Source organism: Protopterus annectens, chromosome 12.part0 (assembly GCF_019279795.1).
Source record: "Protopterus annectens isolate FY-2018-M chromosome 12.part0, PAN1.0, whole genome shotgun sequence".
NCBI classification, from domain to species: domain Eukaryota; kingdom Metazoa; phylum Chordata; order Ceratodontiformes; family Protopteridae; genus Protopterus; species Protopterus annectens.
Window position 1 is genome coordinate 510414027 of NC_056746.1, and position 19782 is coordinate 510433808.

Genomic DNA, 19782 nt, shown 5'->3' on the forward strand with positions numbered 1-19782 from the left:
AAAGGAGCTCTCACCTTGTCTCCTGCCTTGCCTACCTTTTGGCACTGCTCACAGGTCCTGCAGTACCCTGTTACATCTCTGGAAATTCCAGGCCAACAGAAATTTTGCATAATACACCTCTTTGTATGTTTTATGCCCATATGACCTGCAAAGGGACTATCATGGGCTATGGCTAGAAGCACCAAACGGTAAGCTCCAGGCACTACCAACTGCTGTACTCTCTCACCTTCTAGCCCTCCCTCAGGGGTCCACTCTCTATACAGTAACCCTTTTTTCCAGTACACAGATTCCCCCTTTCCTTGAGAATCAGGTGCCTCCCTAGCTAACTGCCTCAGGCCTTGCAATGTAGGGTCTGACAGCTGAGCCTGTCTCAAGTCTCTCCTTGTAACCCTTCCCAACTCCCCTTTTACAAGAAGTTTGGCATCCTCTGACAGCGGTGCCTCACTGTGAGCCTGGGTACTACTACTCACCTCTACCTTTGCAGTTACCCCGTCCAAGGGAACATCAGTACCCACAAGCAGCTGTGGCTCACATTCAGTCTCACTGCTACAGCGTAGCTCACTCCCTGAAGTAACCACCTCAGCAGTCCTGGCTGCAAGTATGCAGTCTGTCTGAGTCTCCCCCAAGCTACCAGACCCACATGCTTGTCTCCTAGCCTCACTGCATGTAACTGCATAAGTACATAGTACTGCCTCATCCAAATCCTTCCCTCTCAGGACATTTGCAGGATGGTAGTTCCATACCCTTGTTGTCTCAAGACAACCTACTATTGGCATTTTGTCTTTACCACCTACTGGCTTCCTCACCTTTGGTTCCCCACCTTGCCTCCGTGGACACCTGTATGCCACATGGCCTCCACTGGTTGCATTCAAAACATTTAACCCTAGCTCCTGGATGTGTACCTGGACTAGTGGCTTCCCCTGCTACTGGCAGATTCTGTTGAGGCAGTCTGTGCTGCCCACCATGGGTTCCTTTAGACCCATGAGCAGTACTGGGGGGGTCCCTTTCCTGTGCAGGGCTGTCCTGCTTGCTAGGTATAGGTCTCCCTTCTTCCCCAACGCCTCTGAAGTAGCACATTGTCCATCAGCCAACCAGATCCTCAGGTCCTCAGGCAAAGTGCTAAGGGCTTGTTCCCTTACTAAAAAGACTGCCAACCCTTTCAAAAGTGGTGACTTGACATCCACTCACTCAGCTATGAAAATAATTGCTCAGTTCAACAACATATTCATACATTTTCATCTGCCTTGCATCTATGCTCATGAAACTTTTTCCTATACATTTCAGGTGTTAGCCTAAAACATTCTAATAAATGTCTTTTTACAGCAGTATAAGCAAAACAGTCAGTGTCATGCATTTTTGATAAAGAAGTTACAGCTTTACCATGGAGTAAGGGGGTCAGGAACTGCACCCACAGCCCTTGATTAACTTCATACTATTTACATACCCGCTCAAACATATGAATGAAGCTATCAAAATGGTCCCCCTCTTTAAACTGTGGAAGAAATTTACTGACCTTTTGTGCTTCTGGGGTCCGGTTACTCCCTACCCCATTACCTCCATGACTCTGGCGAAGAGTCAGCATTTCCCTCTCAAGCCTTCTCTGCTGTTCCTGTTCTTCAGCTTCTAGGCTCCTCATTCTCTCGGCTGCTTCTAGTTCTATACGCCTGGCCTCCAACTCAAGTATCTTTAGCTCCAGCTGGATTTTTAAGTCAACTGCAGAAAGGTTGAGCTGTCCATTCTCAGAGGATATTGTATCTCCACTGTCAGTCTGATTGTCCTCCAGGCTGCTGTTTTCTAATGGAGCTGTAACCAAGGCTGCAATCAGGTCTGCTTTAGTCAGGTTTCCATGCTCCAGTCCCCTAGTCAGGCACATCTCCGCCAGCTGGCTCCTTGTCAGCTTTCCAGTATAAACTGCATGGCTGTTTTAGAGTACAAAACACTTTTAGAGATCACTGTACATAAGCTACAGGAATTCGCTCTACCCACACCACTACAAGCCAAGTAGTATGTGAAGTAGATCCTACCACTGCCAAACACTTGTGACGACCGTGCCCTGGCCCAGCAATCAAGGAGCCTCAATCCTCACCCCTAACACCAGGGAGGTCATCCCATAGAAGAGAAAAGGATAACTAATACACACCGTAAAAGTACAATGTCCCTTAAGTGCACACAGAGATCACAGTCAGTCTGGGGCTGGCTGCTCCCATGCTCACCAGGTCCCCAATAAGACTCCCCACTGGCATAACTATAGGGTCCGGGTCTCAGCCTAACTGGGCAAGCTAGAACCTCCAGTACCCTCTCTGTCCAACCAGTGCTTCATGTCCCTGCCAAGTAGCTGACACCACACACACACACACACACACACACACTTTGAGACAAGTATTTATACAACTTCACAGACTCTCCTGGGAAAGGCTGACAGATTTTCCAGCTGTGCCCCTTTACCCAGGCTATATGGTAGTAATTACTGCCACCACCCAGTTAATAATATCAGCTACTAAAAGGCCCTTAAAAGGGTGTCCAATTACTACTGTGCAATATTAATATCCAATGGTAATGTGACTATACAGTCTAAGGCTTATCAGAGTGGCCTATTACAATAAACTCTATATAAATATGCAATGTACTCTAGAGTTTATCTCTACACAAATCAGCCCAGGTAGAAGGCTTTAAAAATATTTAATAAATAAAACACAAAACAAAACTACTACACCACAGAGATATCTAAGATACTGTAGGTAGGACAGGTCTGATTTCAAAGAAAAATTCCTAATTAATCTTTACTAGCTTTAACTATTCCTACAAGAAATCACAGTGCTAAGACTTACATGTGAGCACAAGGCTGAGTGCTGATAAGTGGATATCCAAGATCAAAATGCTCTTAAGTCTCTTGTGAGAAATAGTTTATAAAACATCACTAACAAACATGTCTCTGGGTCCTCCCCAGATTACATCATTTTTGACGCTTATGTTTTCCCAGTATTCATATTGCATCATCTTGACACTTGCTCTGAGTTCCCAGGCTAATAGAAACTCCATTTACATTATTTAGCAAGCCAACACCTGCACAGGAGTATACAACACTAAAAGGCATTTCACATATACACTCTAGCAATTAGTCCTTAGTTAACACAATAGACAGAATGTCTTCAGCCAGCCTGACCGGAACCAACTTTAAAGATCAAAGAATGTATCATTTCAGTTTCAAAAGGCACATTTGAAAGGCTTGACTTAGTTTTTCTTTACAGCAAGGGGGCAATGTTATAACAATCTTGAAGTTCACATTTTACAGTGTTTTTCTTTCATTTAAAAACACACACCTGTATTTTACATTTATTTATACAAATGATAGATGTATTAAATTCTATTTGACTAAGCTGGCAGCCTTCGCCCATCTCTTCCCAATCATCACAGTGACATTAACAGAACATGTTGGAGGGACAGAGCTGTCTCCCAGAGGTTACTACACCTTTGGAACTGACTCTCATTTCATGTCAAACACAGTGCCTCATTGGCCCTCTTCAAATGCAATCTGGAAGATTGGGTGGGTAACCATAAATTCGTCCTGGGGTTTCCACCTGTGTCCCTCCTGGATGGGGCAATTGGTGCTGATCGTGGAAATAAGGGTAGAACTTGGTTAGGCTTGTAAGGGCCCCTAGGGCCATTAGCCTAGTAATTTCCTATGATGCTACCATGCTACACAATATGCAATGCTTGAGATAAAGCCCACACTAGCCTACACTTTCCAAATGACATAAGCTATTGTCTTCTCAAGTATTTTTCACCAATCTTTGTTAAAAAAAAAATAGGGGTACTCTACCACAAAATGGCCAAACGTGTAGCTAATGTACCCAGATGAACTCATCGCTGCACTGTCCTAAAATCTTTAAACTGGACCTCATTATGATTAAGTGAGCCTGTCTCCAACAAAGGCCTGCTAAATCAAAAAACGAAAAAATAAAGTGTAAAAAATAGTAACCCTGTGTGAAATGGAGGTAAGCCCCCATACCCTCTAGATGACAGAATTTGCCTCCTGGACTTTCTTACATAATATAATAACCTACACAGCAGTACAAATGCAGGGGAACTTTTGCAGTTTCAGTTAAGTGGTCCTTCAATGGAAATGGACTTGCTCAAACACACAATTTCTCTCATTTCCCCATTTGCTTGCAAATAATCCTCCTATGAAAAGTTCACAAAATTCTACATAAAATTACATGCCCCTCCCCACATGGCTTTAGTAAGGAGACAGATCCCCAAGCCACTTCAAAATAGGCATCAATAATCGTCAGGGAAGCCTCCTCTTTCTACTTTTACCTCTAAATTATGTAACTTCTTGCCATCAAAAGCACATAACAGCACCCATCTCTCAGCATTCAAGACATTAATGAGGCAACACTAAACCGCAGGTGTGATAATAACCTGCTAGTACTTCAACCCTTATGATACTAGCCACATACTTCCTAATCCTTCCTCCAATCTACCATCCATTACCTCCAATCTACCATCCATTACCTCAATGTACTTAATACTTCAATACTGGCTACCACAGTATCACAGCATTCTGGAAAGAAAGCAATGCTTCTTTAATTAAATAGCTATAGGGCAGGGATAAAGCTTTGACAGTGCCCCAGATACGATTAACAGACCACGTGCTGCAGAAGCTGAAAGATAAGGTGTATGCTTGCCTACCTCTCTTAGGGGTCTGGATGCGGAAGCATGCAGGGGCACATCCACTACTACAATTCTGTATGGAGACCAGGTGCCATCATTAAAGGCAAAAGTGGTCACAGCTGTGGGGCAGAACAGTTGTAAAAGTGTGTCGCCATAGAGATGGGTCACACCACCACTTGATGACAAGGACATAACCAGCACACAAGACGGAAGTAGCACTTACTATTACAATGCACCATCTAGCTTCTGTTTCTTGAGGCAGCACGTACAACAACACAGTCCCCATGCTTTGCCGCCTCCCAGCCTCACTGACCCAGCTGACTGGTCCACTGGCTAAGCAACTAGTTCTTACCATCGTGTACAACGATTATAAGATGGGACCCAGTGTGTACTATTGCCACCTTTGGAATGCTATTACAGCAACTCTTTACTGCAACCTACAAAAAGGCATCATAGTACTGCTACACAATTCGGTAATCACCCCTATCTCACTTTAGTAATATTAAATCAGAGTGCCTTACATGCACCATTCAAACTGGAGAAACACTGTGAACTATGACTTCAGAAAAACTTCTGCATCAACCTTTAAGAAATTTTCCAGAAACAATAATTCAGCAAGACTGAACACCATGTTCTGATTCTGGACTCCCAAAACAGATTTTGGATATTCAGTTGTTTCAAAGCAGGGATCATATGGAAGACAAAGAAAATTATGCAGACTCAATGAGAACATAATAAAAAAAAAAAAAAAAAAAACAACACACACCACATATCAGCATTAAAACTGGGAAACACCGTCTCATCCCCTGATCTTAATGAACACCATTTCCATCCAGAAGTAACCAAATGGAGGTCCGAATGGAGAGATGAAAAGTCAGCAAGCAAAAAAGAGCAGTAGTGCTGAAACTGAATTCATCCTCAATTCTTGGTGAGTACCTTCACGAGGTATACCCGGTTTTCACAAAATCTCACCAAGGCGATACCGATATATAGACTGTATTTATATAGCATATATCATGGATACAAATAGGTCAAAAAAAAAAAAAAAAGATAGCTGGGTGCACAAAACCCAGGATAAAAAACTGCCCGATACTGGTAGGCACACTGGTGCCAGGACTGTAAAAGATGACAGTGTAGAAACCTCAAAATATGGAAACATTACTACAATGGGGCCACGCCAGCCCGGGGGAGGATGCCCCCCCCCCCCCATTGTAGAAGGGAGTAGCAGTCCACAAAAATCACAAAAACTGATAGACCAAAGAAGAGCCATAAAGACAATAAAGTGGACTATTGAAGATAAGAAATTATGTACTGTTACTATTATGCAAAAAGCCCAGAATTTCCAGACACAACATACACAAAAATGATTAACAGAGAAATTAGAGGAAAGAAAAATACTTCCGCAAAAAAAAAAAACTGTCAGAAGCTTTAAATGTATATTTGTGTTCCTTAATACAACAAATTTGTGAAAAACAGGATATAGATCAAGAAGCCTTGATCTGTTTGGAAAAAGAAGCATCTAAGAAAATGCAAAAATATAAACACCAAAAATTTTTGAAAAGTATAAAAAAGAAATATGGACATAGGAAAGAAAGAGAGATTTGATATGGTACAATATTTATGCAAAGGAGAAAGCCAAATTAATCAATTTAAAGAAGGCAGCCACAAAGATATTCGAAGAAAAATACAGGAAAATTTCACAATAAAAAAAAAAAATATATCACAAGGATGCAACATAGAAAAGATTAGTAAACTAGAAGTTAAAAATAGAAGTTGAAGTTATGGAGTGCCTGCGAAATGAAGGATTTTATGTAGAAGGTCTAACACGGGTTCTATCATAGCAGGAAGTAGCGAGTCCCCAAACTAGGGAGAAACAGGATGATCAGGAAACTACTGAGGAAGAAATATGGACATGGGAAAGAAGAAAGATTTAATATGGTGCAATGTTTACGCAAAGGATAAAGGAAAACTAACCAATACAAAAAAGCAGCACCAAAAATACTTGGAGAAATACAGGAAAAGGAAACCGGACATGGAAAACTTTACAAAACAAAAAAAAAAATAATAAGACAAAAAGTAAGAAAGGAGATTAGTAATGGACAGGCCAGGAACCCCACTCGGCCTTCCTGAGAACACTGGAAAATATGAAGGTCTCTACAAACACCATTATATTAGGCGACTTCAACTACCCAAACATAGACTGGGAGCATTACTCTAGCTCCAACACCCTAGCCCAAAGGTTCCTAGAATTTATAAACTCAAATGCTATGGAACAACTTGTTACCACTCCACAAGAGGGGAAAACATACTGGACCTGATCATCACCAACATGGGGACTCTATGCTCCATACCAGAAGTGTATCCCTCACTGGTAAGATCAGACCATAAACTAATCTCACTGGATATTCACATCCCGACCCCACCCCCTGCCCAGAAAACCACAGTGAAAAACTTCTCTAAAGCAAATTTCACACTCCTCAAAACCGAGGTGGAATCCTTCAAAGCCCCCGGGCCTGTGGAAAATACGGCCCAGACTGCAGAATCCTTTATAAACGCATTCTATGAACACCTTCAGGAATGCATGGATCATGCGATCCCGAATAAAACCAAGACCCAATCCTCCAAAGGCAGACGTTCTGTCTGGTGGACCCCAGCCATAAACAAACTATACAATAGAAGGAGGTAGCTACTAAATGATAGAGCAAAATCCCAAAAAGGGAAGGCATCACTGATCAGTATTAGTAAAAAACTACGGGCACTCATAAAATTGTCTAAGGCCAGCTTTGAGAGAAAAATTGCACAGGACACTAAGGATAATCACAAGGCTTTCTTTAGTTATGTTAGGAACCTGGGTGGTAATTCCCAGATATGCTCAGAATTAGTCCAAAATGACAAAAAAATACACTGAACCCACAGACATTGCCAACATCTTAGCTGACTGGTTCAGCGCAAACTCCCCCCCACCAAAAGGGCAAATATCTATCCCAGCAGGGTGCTGCCCCCCTGACATCTCAGATGCTCAGGTAAGAGCCGCCCTCTCCAAAGCAAAAAACACAGCATCAATGGGACCAGACGGTGTCCCGGGCTGCGTCCTACATAAACTCCAAGAAGAGCTAAACCCAAACATAAAACTACTGTTCAATCTCAGCCTTACTACAGGATATGTGCCCAAAGAGTGGCGTACAGCAACAGTGGTCCCTCTCCATAAAGGTGGTGCCTCAACGGATCCTGGAAACTATCGCCCCATAAGCCTGACTAGCTTAGTCTGCAAAGCTATGGAAAGGATCATGGACCTCATAAATAAAGATATTGGGGAATTACAGACACTGGATCCTACCCAGTTCGGCTTTGTTAAGGGCAGATCCTGCCTTTTAAACCTGGTTGATTTCTTTGAAACAGTCACCAAGGCGATTGACGAGGGGATGGTGGTCCACACAGCCTACCTGGACCTCGCTAAAGCCTTCGATACAATACCCCACTCGGGCATTATAGATAAGCTCACCAGCTTAAATATAAACCCCTATATCACTAGATGGATTTCAAACTGGCTCAAGGACAGAACCCACATGGTTAGAATTGATGGAGCCATGTCAGACTCCAAACTAGTTACAAGTGGTGTCCCACAAGGCTCAGTCCTGGGACCTCTCTTGTTCGGTATATATTTCTCGGAGGTACAGGCCAACACGGAAGGACTGTGGCTGACCAAGTTCGCAGATGACTGCAAACTCGGCGCCATAATCGACAATCCAGCCGACACAAGCATCCTCCAAAAGGGCCTCATAGAAACAGACAACTGGTGCCAGAGCCATGGCCTCAAGCTAAATGCCAAAAAGTGTATAGTCATCCCCTTTGGCAAAAACAAAGTGCCCACAAATTACCACATAGGTGGTAATCCATTCAGTACAGAAGAAGTAATTAGGGACCTGGGGACCCAAGTTGATAGCAATCTCTCATTTGACAACCACGTGGCCAAAGTGGTTAGAAAAACATTTTATATAGCCCACCTAATCATGAAGGGATTCACATCAAGATCAGGGAGGTCATCGTGCCTCTTTACTCATCCCTCATCAGGCCCATAATTGAGTACAATGCCCCTTTTTGGGATGTACCTTACCAGACACCTGCAGCAACTGGAAAGACCCCAAAAGTACCTCACCAAGAGGATCAAAGGGCTCAAACAGATGCCATATGCTGCCCGGTTAAAGAAACTCCAGCTCTACTCAGTGGCATACCGCCTGTTCAGAGGCGATCTGTGCCTGACGTAGAAAGCCATGTCCAACCTGGAATTAATGGACATGCTGCACCTCAGAAAATCCAAATCCCATCGAGCTACACGCTCGAGAGACTTGAACCTCAGCACTGAAATAAATAGGACATGCTGGAGGGACAGATTCATAACCCAGAGGCTCCCTTCACTCTGGAATAAAATCCCAGTCCAGGTTAGGCAGAGTCCCTCATTGACTCTATTCAAGAGGAATCTTGATGAGTGGATGGGAGATCGTAGGTTTACCCCGGGTATCACTTCTGTGTCACTGTTAGACAGAGGCACAGTATACTAACCTCGAAAAAGGGCATAGCAACATAAATTTAAAATGGGTGGCAAAAGCCAAACACATTCTGGCTAGGCTTATAAATGCCCTAGGGCAGATAGCCTAGTATGAACCTATGAACCTATAAAGAAATAGAAACTGAGGTTATGGGGTACCTGCAAAGTGAAGGATTCAGTGTAGAAAATCTAATTCAGAAAGCACCACAACAGGACAGAGTAATGGATATCCAAATTAAGAGGAAACCAGTGGAACAGGAAACAATTGGTCAGGTGCCATGTGAAGATAATTTGAAGTCTCCCACAGGAAACCAGTATAAACATTCACTTGAAGGTAGTCAGCAAAGGAAGGAACAGGAAACTGTGAAAATTCTAATGCAGTCAATGTTGAGGAGTGACAGGCCAGTGAGTTCCCATATGATAGAACAATAGATGGCACAATATGAAACTGAAGAGAATGTGGCACAAGAAGATGCTACAGAATCTTCTATAGAATGCCCACAGGAATTGGAAAACAAGGGATGTGCCCTCAGTTTGGAAGAAAATGAGCTAAGAGAAGAGTTGCTTGATTTATTAGACATACACAGATATATCAAGATTAATGAAAGAAATAGACTGCAGAAGGTAAACAAAATCCAAAAAGTCAGAAGAATGATTACAACAAATGAACACAGTAATTAGGACTGTTCGTAGGGATCCATGCTATATATCACAGAAGTAAACAGGATAGATTACTGTGCAGCTAAATTAATAACTGATAAAGTTCTACCATACGAAGGCAGATTATTGAGGGAAAGGAAGGGGAGAGAAATTGAACACCATCATGGAAATATCGAACAGAGAAAACTATAAAGCAGTTAAGACAAGAAGGGTCACTGATGAACAGGGAACAGAACAAAAATAAGAAAGACAGATGTGATAAAAGCAATGTGCAGTATTAGAACAGACCAGGCTCTATCATGCACTTATGCAAATAAACTAAAAATTTCAGCACAGATGGAAAAACTTAGAAGATAAATATAAAGGAAAAGATGAGAAATTTATTGATGACCCAAAAAAAATTTATAAAGAACTGGGAAATAAGGTAAAAGGAATTGAAAGACCATCAAAAAAGAAGAAATAGATACATTTTGGAGAAGTATCTATGAAGATCCTGTGGAACATAACAAAGATGCTAAATAGAAGTTGAAGAAAGAATAAGAAGTTCAAAGGTACAGGATATAAAATGGGATGAAGTAACAGAGAGATTGAAACAAAGTTAAGAAAAGCCTCTAATTGGAAAACCCCAGGCCCAGATGCAGTACCTAACTTTTGGCTGAAAGTATTAACGTTGTTGCACGAAGATTTAACCATGAGTAAGACCTATTTATATGTGCAACCCGAACAGAAACCAACCTGGTTAACAACAGGAAAAACAGTGCTCCTTCTTAAGAGTGAACCTGCAAGCTACCCTAAAAATTATAGGCCAATACCTAGACTTCCAATGACGTATAAACTATACAGGGGAATTGATGTTGACAGAGTTTATAGTCATTTAGATGAAAACTCAATTATGGCAGTAAAATAAATGGGCAATAAAGTCATATGGAACAAAGGATCATTTGTTGTTAAAAAAAATCATAGTGGAGAACTGTAAAAAGGGGAAGAATCTAAGTATGGCATGGATTGACTACAAAAAAGCATTTGATAGTGTCCCACACTCATGGATAAAAGAGTGCTTAAAAATGTACAAGATACACTCTACATCGATCAACTACATTACAAAGACCATGAAACAGTGGCAGACCATTTTGCAATTAAGGCACAACAAAGGACAAATTATTATGCAGGGATAAAAATTAAAAAAGAGGGATATTCCAGGGTGACTGTCACTGCTGCTATTCTGTATCGCCCTTAACCCGTTAAGCTCTCTACTTAACAGCTTAGGCCATGGTTATAATTTGGCTCCTAGAAAACAACAAAGTGTAAAGACTTCTCATCCTCTCTTCGTCGATTATTTAAAAATGTATAGCTCCTCAGATGAGGAACTGAAAGCACAACTGCAAGTTATCAAAACTTTTTCAGATGATATTAAGAAAGTCATTTGGTCTTGATAAATGCCACTGGGGATGCACAAGCCAGTGCATTTCTTTGTGCCAGTCCCAAGCCCGGATAAATGGGGAGGGTTGCATCAGGAGGGGTATCCGGCGTAAAACTTTGCCAAATAGTTTCATGTGGACACCAGTTAATATTTCCATACCGGATCGGTCGAGGCCCGGGTTAACAACGACCGCCACCAGTACTGTTAGCCAACAGGGTGCTGGCGGAAATCGGGCTACTGTTGGCCGAAGGAGGAGAAGAGGCGGAAGGCATGGCCGAAGGCAAAAAGAGAGGAGAAAGGCTAGGACTGTGGTAGTGAGGGTCGGAACTTTGAATGTTGGCAGTATGACTGGTTATAGGGAGAGAGCTAGCTGATATGATGGACAGAAGGAAGGTTGGTATATTGTGTGTGCAAGAGACCAGATGGAAGGGGAGTAAGGCGAGGTGTATCGGAGGTGGGTTTAAATTGGTTTACCATGGTGTGGATGGCAGGAGAAATGGCGTAGGAGTTATTCTGAAGGAACAGTATTCTAAGAGTGTTTTGGAGGTGAAAAGAGTGTCAGCTAGAGTGAGGTTTATGAAGCTTGAAATTGATGGTGCAATGATGAATGTTGTTAGTGCATATGCTCCACAAGTTGGGTGCGCAATGGATGAGAAAGAAAAATTTTGGAGTAAATTGGATGAAGTGGTGATGGCTGTACCCAAGGGTGAGAGAGAGTGGTGATTGGAGCAGATTTCAATGGGCATGTTGGTGAAAGGAACAGCGGGGATGAGGACATGATGGGTAGGTATGGTGTTAAACAAAGGAATGCAGAAGGTCAGATGGTAGTGGATTTTGCGAAAAGGATGGACATGGCTGTGGTGAATACGTATTTTAACAAGAGGGAAAAGCATAGGGTGACATACAAGAGTGGAGGAAGATGCACACAGGTGGATTATATCTTATGTAGGAGGGACAGTTTGAAGGAGAGGTGCTTGGTATGACATCTGGACAGAGGAAGGACGACAAGGAGTCATGGTGGTGGAATGAGGAAGTACAGGAGAGTATACAGAGAAAGAGGTTGGCAAAGAAAAAGTGGGATTGTCAGAGAGATGAAGAAAGTAGACAGGAGTATAAGGAGATGATGTGCATAGCAAAGAGAGAGGTGGCTAAGGCTAAGGCATATGAAGAGTTGTATGAAAGGCTGGACACTAAGGAGGGAGAAAAGGACCTGTACCGATTGGCTAGACAGAGGGACTGAGCTAGGAAAGATGTGCAGCAGGTAAGGGTGATAAAGGATAATGAGGGAAACATACTCACAAGTGAGGAGAGTGTGTTGAGGAGATGGAAAAAGTACTTTGAGGGGTTGATGAATGAAGAGAATGAGAGGGAGAGAAGGTTGGATGATGTAGGTATAGTAAATCATGAAGTACAAACGATTATCAAAGAGGAAGTAAGGATAGCTATGAAGAGGATGAAGAATGGAAAGGCTGTTGGCCCAGATGACATACCTGTGGAAGCATGGATGTGTTTAGGTGAAATGTCAGTGGAGTTTTTAACCAGATTGTTTAATGAAATCTTGGAAAGTGAGAGGATGCATGAGGAATGGAGAAAAAGTGTTTTGGTACCGATTTTTAAGAATAAGGGTGATTGTGCAGAGCTGTAGTAACTACAGAGGGATTAAATTGATCAGTCACAGCATGAAGTTATGGGAAAGAGTAGTGCTGTAGTAACTACAGAGGGATTAAATTGATCAGTCACAGCATGAAGTTATGGGAAAGAGTAGTGCTGTAGTAACTACAGAGGGATTAAATTGATCAGTCACAGCATGAAGTTATGGGAAAGAGTAGTGGAAGCTAGGTTAAGAAGGGACGTGATGATTAGTGATCAGCAGTATGGTTTCATGCTGGGAAAGAGCACTACAGATGCGATGTTTGCTCTGAGAGTGTTGATGGAGAAGTATAGAGAATGCCAGAAGGAGTTGCATTGTGTTTCTGTAGAATTAGAGAAAGCAAATGACAGGGTGCCTAGAGAGGAGTTGTGGTACTGTATGAGGAAGTCAGGAGCGTCAGAGAAGTATGTACGAGTGGTACAGGATATATACGAGGGTAGTGTGACAACGGTGAGGTCTGCTGTGGGAGTGACGGATGCGTTTAAGGTGGAGGTGGGGTTACTTCAAGGATCTGCTCTGAGCCCTTTCTTATTTGCAATGATGATGGACAGGTTGACAGATGAGATCAGACAGGAGTCCCCGTGGACTATGATGTTTGCAAATGACATTGTGATCTGTAGTGAGAGTCGGAAACAGGTGGAGGAGACCCTGGAGAGATGGAGATATGCTCTAGAGAGAAGAGGAATGAAGGTCAGCAGGATTAAGACAGAATATATGTGTGTGAATGAGAGAGAAGATAGAAGAATGGTGAGGATGCAAGGAGTAGAGCTGGCGAAGGTGGATGAGTTTAAATACTTGGGGTCAATATTTCAGAGTAACGGTGAGTGTGGAAGAGAAGTGAAGAAGAGAGTACAGGCAGGATGGAGTGGGGTGGGTGGAGAAGAGTGTCAGGAGTGATTTGTGACAGACGAGTACATGTAAGAGTGAAAGGGAAGGTCTACAAGAGGGTAGTGAGACTAGCTATGTTATATGGGTTGGAGACAGTGGCACTGACAAAAAGGCAGGAGTTTGAGCTGGATGTGGCAGAGTTAAAGATGTTAAGATTTGCATTGGGTGTGATGAGGGTGGACAGGATTAGGAATAAAAACAAAGAATAATGCTCACTACACTCTGTTCGCCTGATAATAAACAAGACTTATAAAATACAACAAAAAAACAGGCTTAAATAGTGGGAAGTATACTTGCTGTGTTCAATTCATCAGTGGCCTGATGAAGATTCGTTGAAAGCGCTAGCCCTGTGTTTTAATTATTTTAATAAACGTGGTTTCTACTGGACGCTTGGATTTATTTTTACATGCTGGCTGCGTGTTTTTTCTACAAGCTATTGCCCAGTGGATGAGTAGGTTCGAATGAACACTCTATGGTGATTTTGACTCTTTTTTATTGGATTAAGAATTCGCAAAGTAAAGCGGTTTGTAGGTTACAGCTTCGTTTCTTTTTGTGGAACATTTGGTTACCTTTTGTGACTGACTTGAATTGAACACAGCAAGTATACTTCCCACTATTTAAGCCTGTTTTTTTGTTGTATTTTATAAGGATTAGGAATAAGTATATAGAGGGTCAGCCCAGGTTGGAAGGTTTGGAGACAAAGCCAGAGAGGCAAGATTACGTTGGTTTGGACATGTGTTGAGGAAGGATGCTGAGTATATCGGGGAAAAGATGTTAAGGATGAAGCTACCAGGTAACAGGAAAAGAGGAAGGCCCAAGATAAGGTTTATGGATGTGGTGAGAGAGGACATGCAGGTGGTTGGTGTGACAGAGCAAGATGCAGACGACAGGAATAAATGGAAACAGGTGATCCGCTGTGGCTACCCCTAACGGGAACAGCCGAAAGAAGATGATGATTTGGTCTTGATAAATGTGCAAAAGCAACCTTTAAAGCAGGAAAACTGCAACACCAGGAAAACATCAGTTTGGGAAAAGAATGTGATACAAAAGAACTTGAGCAAGAAGGAGTGTATAAATATTTGGGAATTGATTAAGGATCAACAATAAAACAAGAACAAATGCTAATAAAACTTAGTAAGGAATACTTTAGAAGACTTAGCACTGACATCTAGGAACAAAATCCAAGCTATAAATCAATTTGCTCTTCCTGCCCTAACAATTTTGGAGTGATTGACTGGCCCCAAAACTTGTTGGATAGATTAGATATGAAAACAAGAAGGATGCTTCATGCTCACCAAATGAATTATAAAAATCAGTGCGTACCAAGATTATATATTCACCGTTCCGAAGGACGGATGGGCCTCCTTGAAACTGATTACATGTATAGATCTGCAATCCTGGGACTCCACACATATCTGCTGACCTCACAACACCCAAATGTAGTGAAAGTTTTGGAACATGAGGAGAATAATCTAAGATGACTTCTCTGCTTACTCTAGCAGAAGCATTTCAGCATCAAGCAGGAATGGAAATCAAACTAGAAGTATATAAAAATCAGGCAGCAACTGAATGCGACAAAAAATATAACGTGAAGGACCAAATGAGAAGGCAAGAAATGTGGAAAATGCATACAGTTGCAAGTATAGAAAACTTCTGGAAGAACCTCATATTGATCAGGAATGAATGCAGGAATGGTTGAGGAGAGGAGAATTCAAACCAACAAATAAAAGGTTAGTATTGGCGGCTCAAGATAGTGGACTGTGTACATGGTTTACAAAATCCATTGAACATGTGGGAGAAATAGACAAATGTAGGTTTTGTAAAACCAAATTGGAAACATTTGCACACCTCGTTGCTGGTTGCAATATACTAATGGCAGGAAGGGCTGTACACTGAAAGGCGCAATAATGTGACAAGACTGTTACATTGGGGATTGTGCAAACATTATGGTACTGAAGTGGCTGAAAAACATTGGAAACATGAGCCACAAAGCATAATAGAAAATTAAGTCTACATCACACAGGATCATCCATTACCAACAGTTCAAAAGAAAGATAGATGCTAGAAAACTGGATATAGTGGTCCAAGAAAAGAAGACAAAGGTAGCATTGATCATTGAAATCACCACACCCAGTGACTACAGTGTCTTGCGTACAGAGAGACACAAAATCATAAAATATCAGGATTTGAAGCCAGAAACGACAGCAGTGTGGAAGAAAGATACCCAGACAGTTCCAATAGTAGTAGGAGCGACAGGCCTTATAAAAAGAGCCTACAAATGTATTTAGATATGCTACCAATACATGAAACTCCATATGAATTGCGGTAGGGGTCACTACTGGGCACATTGTGGGTGCTGCAAAGAGCACTACTGGCTCACATCAAAGAGTGAAACAATACTAATGTCATGAATTTTAATCATACTTTGACCTAGGAAAGAGATCCATTCCCATCATTGTATAAGAAACCCAGAAGACTTGGAGAAATTAAAAGTGAGTAACCTATTTTGAAGAAAAGTAGCTTGCTTCTGAAAATGAGTACAGGAAGATAAAAGAAAATCATTCAACCTGCAGACTGCTCTCCCATATAGTTGCAGCAGTTTCTGTGGAAGATGTGTGAATGCAGAACCAGATTACTGTGACAATTACAGAATAATAGTATGAGAGACTAAGAACCAAGAAATAGGACTAACCTGTGTCTGACTTCCCAGTTCTTCTTCCAGCTTCAATTTCAACACAGGGACAGGTTCTTTGGCTAATTTGAATAATTCAAAAACTGAGCAAACACAATACTGTACTTGGGACTATGTCATACCTTTCCACTTCTGAGATCTACCTAACTAGAGCATCTTGGGTTTCTAAGGCCAACTATACACTTCACACAATATTTTCTTTACATAGTGTGTATTTCACTTACTAGACAATGAGCTCCATACTTTTTACAAATTAAAAAATAAAACATTGCTTAACAGATTCCCCCATTCTGGGGCATTTCTACATTAACTAACTTCCTCAGTGCAAATTATGTTGAGGCTAACTGAAATTTCTTTCTTTTTATTATTTTTTCTTAATTTTGCCTATTACATCTGAAAATCCATTGCCAAGCAAAACTCACAGCAATGTATCCGTAGATCTTGTTTGTTACTTCATACCTACTGAGATCACAAAGCTATTGAGGTTTAAAATTCACAACTACTTGACCATGTCTCAGTAAAACTGTAAATCTTTTGTGGTCTGAAGGTGACCAAACCAAAAAAACACTAATTAGCAGAGGTTTGCAAGCCAAGAAATACATTTTGTCTGACTCACGGCAGGAAGATATAACCTGACAGAAAATATCAGTCTTTGAAAAGGTTATGTCATCTCAGGTTATTTCTTTTGCAAGGAATTTTTCACAGGTGTCATGAAAAAATAAATAAAAGTCACTTCAAAAAAAAAAAAAAAAAAAAAAAAAAAAATCACCGACATTTTTGCTGAGAATATTCAAACATGACTTTCTTACAATTTCCATTCTAAACGAATGGGACTCTGATCTGCCAGGACTAGGGCACTATAATCTCAACTGTTCTCTCTCTCTCCCTCTCTGTATTATGGGCCAAAAATACCCATTTAAGAAAATAAAGCCACATCAGTATGTCTGTTCCAATACAGACATTTAAGATTAGATAAAAAAAATAAATTATACATATATATATATATATATATATATATATATATATATATTAGCAGTGAGTGATTTGTGTCTTGCCATGATGTTCTAAACAATCATAACCTGCCAGCTGCATTGTGTGCGTGTGTATATATATATATATATATATATATATATATATATATATATATATATACACACGCACACACATACACATGCTGTTTTTTTTTTTTTTAAACTTTCTTAGGTGATTACTAGGCTAACAGCCCTAGAAGGCCTTTTTAAGCCTAGCCAATTTTCTCATTTGTAAAGGACAAAATAAATTACCCAGAGGCACCTAGCTAGATTTAGGTGGAGGAGCAGATAAGAGCTGCCTCTGTCTAACAGGGGCATAGGTGCCAATCCACGGTAAATTTTCACCCCCCCCCCCAAGGTTGTTTTTAAATAGCATCAGGGATCAACCCCGCTTCACATTGATGGGAGGTCTTTTCCAGAGTAGGGATAATCTGCAAGACACATACCTGTCCCTCCAACATATGCTATTAAGGTTGCAAAAGCGGTTTAGGTCCATTTTTTTTGTTTGTTTTTTTTTTTTTATTTTGAAGTTTAGGTCCTTTGATCAGGTATTTCTAATGCTTCAAACTTCTGGATGTGCAGCAAGTCCATCAGTACTGGGTCAGATAATGCTTTTAAAGCCAGGCATAGATCAGCTAGTAGGCTTTTAGGTGGTCTGTGTACTTCACTTGGTTAACTCTTGTATTCTTTTTAGAAGGAACCTCTGTAGGCATTCCAATTGTTGCATATGTCTGTTCATTGGCAGACCGAAGGAAGCACTGCACCCAATGATTGCCAAGTACTGTGGGACAATGATCCTTGGACCTGGATGCCATACCCTTGCTTACAAGTTAAGAGCTATAGAATCATTATCTTACAATAGTAGGCATATGATGGTCAAAGGCCAAGACACTGTCCATATGTTCCCCACTACCTGACCACGGGGTCTACCGTAACAGATTTACTGTTTATGTGGGAAATTCCCTGAGGTGGAAGACTTTCCAAAGGGTACTATTATGTATTTTTGCCAATTAGTTTTAGACCGTGGTTCTGGCACAGATTATTAGTTTGTGACAAACGATCTTGGGGGATATTAGTATCCAGAGCCAATCTATGCCTGTGACAAGCTTGCAGTTGTACGCAAACCTAGTTAACCTGAGATCTTACTTTCGGTTTAACTTCTTAAAAGTAAATACAATTCATGTATTATAAATTAACACTCAAATCAAACTACCTAGGCTTTTAAGAAACCTCTCATACATACTTATCTTAATTGTAAACACAGTACTGCTGTATTTTTCCCTTTGACCTTTGGCTTTCAAGCATCATGTACTACTGCAGGTTTTCTTAAACTACATTGGAAATGTAAACTGTTTGTATCACTTGGAGCTTTTCTCCCCGGGCCTCTGCTGAAAAATGGCTTTAGCTCACTCAGACACACTTGGTCAACAAATGTAAAAGAAAATAAAAATAAACACCTCAAATGAACAGCCACAACACTGAGCCCTGTGGGGACTCCACTAACAACAGACCTTTCTGTAGGGATATAGCCCCCCTATCTGGGCATCATATGCTCTCCGAGCCAAGTGGCTAGCTAATGGGTGACATTGGGGTTAACTCCTAGTTTTGTCAGTTTGGCCACAATGCCCAAATGGGATATCAGGTCAAGATAGATATCGTATACTGTTTTGTCTTAGTCCATAACTTTGGTGACCTTCTCAGAAAAGTCCACCAGACCAGACTGAGTAGGCACAAACTGCTTTAGCCAAAATAAACTGCATTGGCTCCAGTGCCTCTGCAATATCTGTCACAATTCTTTCCATGGTTTTACAGATAAGAGTATTCAGAATTGTAGGCCTAGCTGACAGCCTGCCCTTACACAAAGGGATAACTGTTCTGTTGCAATCCTCCAGTTGCTATACATAAGCCCATTGGGAGGTTAAAGGTTGAAGAGCAGCTTTAGAGAGCTCGGCAGTGGAACATTGCTTACAGAAGTGCCCTGTGAAAGTTTTTGTTATATATTTTACATTCTACGTTAGAACACAGTTTTCTTCGACTACAGAATACCACTTAAGCTCCAAATTAGATAGTTATGTACTTGTTTAAACCACTACAAAAATAACCAGCGGCTTAGCAGAATCTGGTTTTGAAATACATGTTCAGTAAGCAAATGTAGTTTTTCACAACAACACATACGAATTAGTTAGGCATCTGGGAACCAAGCTAAATTACAATGGGTAC

General features: G+C 41.2%; 1 protein-coding gene across 3 annotated transcripts in view; it reads right to left on the bottom strand.

Moving 5' to 3' along the window:
- DXO (decapping exoribonuclease) overlaps positions 1 to 19782 on the bottom strand; it is a 228234-nt gene that overhangs the window by 208094 nt on the left and 358 nt on the right. Inside the window, exon 1 of one of the 3 annotated variants that reach the window (XM_044089652.1) lies at positions 16532 to 16554. The exons of the other annotated variants lie outside the window; for them this stretch is intronic. The gene's annotated coding sequence lies outside the window, so the exon portion shown is untranslated. Of the gene's footprint in view, positions 1 to 16531; positions 16555 to 19782 lie in introns of those variants that run through there. 3 annotated transcript variants of the gene reach the window in all.